Raw genomic sequence first — 5,181 nt, forward strand, 5'->3', positions numbered from 1 at the left:
AGCCAACAGCCTGTGTTGTTGATGTGTTTTAAATCAAATTTTCAAGGATCTTCATCATTTTCTCTTGTATTTTGATGTCAGAAAATACTCAAATTAAGTATAAGAAATATGTCATTTGCTTTTCTTCAATCACCAAAATCATCCTGTGACCCTTAACCTTTCTTTCTAACGGGCCTGAGGGGAATCCAAATCTCCAAGTAAACTTTTACAGGTACAGGTACAAATTGGAGTGATGGTGACAGAAGGTGAATGAGGAATGTGGTGTGTGAAGCGCTACTGTCTGTTATAAATTTTGTTCGCACACGCTAATCACGCAAATTGATTTTACATAAAGTGTAAAGTCAATTATTAAACACACACACACACACACACACACAGAGAGTCAGATGGCATGACCACTTGCCTACACCTAAACCTGTAGAACATTTGGGTCCTCAAACACACACGTGTCACACACGTGATTAGTAGAGTTAATGCCTCACGATAAATAGACTTTCTACTGTGCCTCACGACAAACACCACAACACACACAAACATGCTCTTATTCACACACACGCCTATTGCCTATTATCTACATAACTGGAATTATATTTATACAAAACACATTAGTGGAGTAAAACCTCCCCCAACACATACTCAAACACCAGACACACATGTACACACTCTCACACATCACAGAAGCACTCGTCGGCTGTCCAGATCTACTTCTTGTGTGAAACCAAATGTTTTTGAATTGCGTGTCAAGACATATAAGACAGAGAAAGAGGAACAGGGTGAGAGTTCAAAGATATAAAGGAACAGGTAGACCAAGAGGCTGACATAGCAGCACACTATCTGAAAAAGAGCCATGCTTCAATTTACAAAAGAGCCATTTTTACTTTAATCAAATCATGTAAATCGCTCTATTTGAGATGCGACATCTGGCCCTTCATCATACCACATAAATACATTTTATCACAACTAAACCCAGCAAATTGATCTGCCTCCATGGGACTACAAAACAGAGAAACTGTTTCCAATTTTAAAGCTAATCTTTATTCATTTGACATGTCATTGATCTCATCAAAACATTGTCATCTCCTGAATCCCTGTGCATTCAGCCATTGCAGGCACAATCCGATGTTGTTTTCATTTCTGTTTTCATTTTCATTTCATTTCAGCAGCTGGTACTACTTACAGCTGATCTATCAGTCGTCTGATTTCCGTCACTTTTAAAATTTTCAGCAGCACTGTTTCTCAAACTATGGTCCAGGGATCCAGAGACAGTTCATTATAAATAGCAACAATGGCAGAGGAAGTCTTTTCCTTAAATACAGTAGTCACAACTCACTATGAAAAGCCTCCATTACAAGTTTGAATCCTTCATTCACAAGCAGACCTTGGTTTAATTTAAAAGACCCCCAGGTATCTAAAAATACTACTTTGACTAACAATTGATGGGATTGTTGCAAAGCAACACATATTATATTATTACAATTATTATATTACTGTAGAGAACCTTGTTGGTCTGTAGCAGCTCTCAAGTAACTGATTCATGTGTTGTAATAGATTTAGAAACAGTTTTTGAGCACCTGGCCTGCTGTATGTTTGAATCTCGGGTCAGTATTTTATGCAGCACTGCCACCTACTGTTCAAACTGATGACCTACCAGATGAGGCTTAATATTCTTTCATAAATTAAGAATTAAACACCCTTCTGTCCTCTTAAAGGACAATGCTGAAGGTAGATTTAAAAAGTTTAAATTATTTCAAAAGTCTAAAAGGGTGATATGATAGTGTGCCAAGACTGCCACTATGGTACTGTATGAGGAAGTCGGGAGTGGCAGAGAAATATGTGAGGGTGGTGCAGGACATGTAAGAGGACAATGAGACAGTAAATGGTAAATGGACTGGTTCTTATATAGAACTTTTTACTCTACATGGGCACTCAAAATGCTTTATACAGCATGTCTCATTTGTATATAAGCCCTTTCATACACACAGTCACACTGATGAATGCATCGGGAACAACTTGGGGTTCAGTATCTTGCCCAAGGTATCCTTGGGCAAGATACCTAGCAAGACTTGTTGATGCTGTTTTGCTTAGTTAGTGAGGCAGTGCTTACGAATGGGTCCCCAGGCACTGTTGGAGGTTAGGCCTCCTCCTGATTAGGGTTAGGTGGCGGTTCAATGATGTAGCCTACAATTTTAATGTACTTTATGTAAGTATTTCTATCTTATGCTGCTTTCTACTTCTACTCCTCTATATTTTGGATGCAATCTTTTTAGCCCACTCCATTATTTTTACATTACAGCTTTAATTACTTACTATTTTGCCCATAAAATAAAAATATACTAATTAAAAATAATCTCTAGCTGCAAGATTAAAGTGATATACACATTAAGGAAGCATTAATTAAGATCCAATGTAATATGATATGATAATAATATAATAGGGGAGAGTGGGGTGATTTGGCCATTTTTACTGATGTAGTCCTCAAGATAAAGCAAAATGAGGCAGCAGTACAATCACAACATGTAGCCTAATTTCATGATTTTTCCTTCCAATCTGTAACAAAGGGTTGTCAAAATATGGCTTCTTGGAAAAAAGTGTGCCCATGGCACAATTTTCCTCAGGTCGGTGGTAAGTTGATCAAAGTCCATGGGTAAGTTTTACAATCTGGACATGAGCTAAACATCTAACACTTTTGAAAACTAGTTTAATAACCATTTTTTATTTTTCAAATGGTCAAATTTATTTTCTCAAAGCTGACTTGAACAGAGAATGAACAAAATTAAGTTTGAATTTCACAAACTTTAATTGTTTCAATCTTCCTAAAAAACAGGGTTTTGGCTCTAAATGTGGCTAATCAGAGAGCTGTGGTGAGAATCCAAACTGTTATAACTCAACACCTCTCATAAAGTTATCCATCCTTTTGTCAGTGTCCCTGACTGTCTGATTTTAAATATAAACCTACAGTCTGAGGAACAAGTTCAGATCATTCTGCAATTTAAAGGCAAATCATCTCAACTTCAAGTATTACCCACACTGCTGCCGCTGAAATGTGTCCGTATTACTCATCTATTTAAACCTATTTATCCTTCTGTCAGTGATTGTCTGTGAGTTTGTTGGTTTGTTTGAAATATTTTGGTTGGCCTTTTTGCCTTTATGGGATAGAAAACAGTGAAGATTGACAGGAAAGTGAGGAGAGAGAGAGAGAGAGAGAGGTGGGGAAGACATGCATTAAAGGGCCACAGACATACAACATGGGAAACTCAAACAAATGAGTTATTGATATAATGCTGATCAACTACTTTATAAAGGTACAGCTTTGTGCTTTAAAGATAAGCCACTCAATTTATTAGGTACACCTATGGCTACTTTATTAGCTGTATCCATTATGTTATATTGGCCTATTTATTAGGTATACCAGTGGCCACTTTATTAGATGCACTTGTGTGTGTATTTAAGGACAATTTATTAGTCACACCTGTGTGCCCACTAAAGTGGGGAGCCACTTTATTAGGTACACCTGTAGCCAGTATATTTGGTATATGTGTGGCCTAATAAAATAAAATAAAAACTCTGTCCTCATTTTTTATATATATAGAGTCTGTGAATGTGTAAATACTGTTTATACTTAAAGTTCAACAACTGGGACAAAAAATGTCTCCATGCTCATTGTGTAATGCAGGATTAAAGCTTTTATATCACCTACTGGACCAGGTCTGGTTTCTGTTCTTAACTAGTTGTGATGTTACAAACCCTGCTCTCATGTACAGACCTTCAGCTCAGAGTTCACCTCAGGTAGGTATTCTTAAAGTCTCCATTTCTCTGCAAAAATAAGGCAGACTTTAAGAGTATCAGGTGCCACAACAACTGCGGCAGTATTATACAAGTGGATCATTATTTTGTGCACTTTAACCTGAAATCACTGTTTTTGTTACAGAATGGAGCTGCAGCATCATTATGAGGCCTATAACAGCAATTGCAGCTTCATTATTAGTTTCATTAAGAAGGCAGGCTTGGATGAGTAGGTTAACTAAAACTTCTTCCTTCTGAAAACAGAGGATAGGCAATCTTTTGAAAGCTTTTGAAAAAAATGCATAAACATTACTTTAAAAGGTAACTTTATAGCAGAATTTCATACACAAAGGAAACTTAAAGCAATTTACATAGTTCATACTAAGGCTATGAAAGCAAAATGGTACGTCTTTGTTCAGCAAAAGCCACATAAAAAGGTTTTAGAGGTGGTCTAGGTAGAGCAGGTCACCTACTGATCGGAAGGTCAGGGGTTCGATTCCTGGCTACTCCAGGCTACATGCCAATGTATCCTTGGGCAAGATACTTAACCCCAAGTTGCTCTCCGACCGTTCCGTCGGAGTGTGAATGTGTGTGGATGTTATATAATTAAAAAAGCACTTAGCTTAGTTAACATAGAAGTGCTTGTATGAATGGGTGTGCATGGGTAAATGTAAAAAACGTGTTGTATAAGCGCTTTGAGTGCTCTGACTGAGTAGAAAAGCGCTATATATATAAGAACTAGTCTAATGTCCACTGGAAATTTAAAACTCTTGATGAACCAAATTGGGGGTTTTCTGGAAAGAACTGTAATTTCGCAGTCTAATAATTAAACAGAAAAAAAAAATACAACTTAATTGTTTAAAATAATTACTTGCCTTCATCCAAACCTTTGTATTCATCCACTCTGCTTCAATGAGTTAAGTTCAACTGCGTCTGAAAAATTACTGGACAGATTACCTGGACAGACTAGTGCACAGCAGATCAGCTAAATGTGTAAAATAATAAAATGTGTCTTTAGTTCAACAACATATTATAGTGCACATGAATCAATTAAGGAATTCCTCAAATGCTGCCCTCCTGCTAAATGATTTAAAGTCTCTGGTTGCAATATAATAAACAGGAAGATAAACAGTTTATTGATGCATAGCCTTGCAACATACTTTAACCTTGGTGGAGGACTGCGCAAATACAGCTGCGCTCTCTAATGTCTTGATATAGTTTGCAAATAGGTCGAGATAACCCACTAATAATAATAATACAATTGGTTACCGTTGACATGACCTGTTTATTGTCTCGCTCAAGCAGCTTAAACACCCCACGAAGCTCTCCTGTCCGGTCTGCGGCAGTAATGTAGCAACCGGACGAAAAGAGTCGTAGTAGAAGAAGAAAAACCGGAAG

The sequence above is a fragment of the Archocentrus centrarchus genome, chromosome 4 (assembly GCF_007364275.1).
Source record: "Archocentrus centrarchus isolate MPI-CPG fArcCen1 chromosome 4, fArcCen1, whole genome shotgun sequence".
Taxonomy (NCBI): domain Eukaryota; kingdom Metazoa; phylum Chordata; class Actinopteri; order Cichliformes; family Cichlidae; genus Archocentrus; species Archocentrus centrarchus.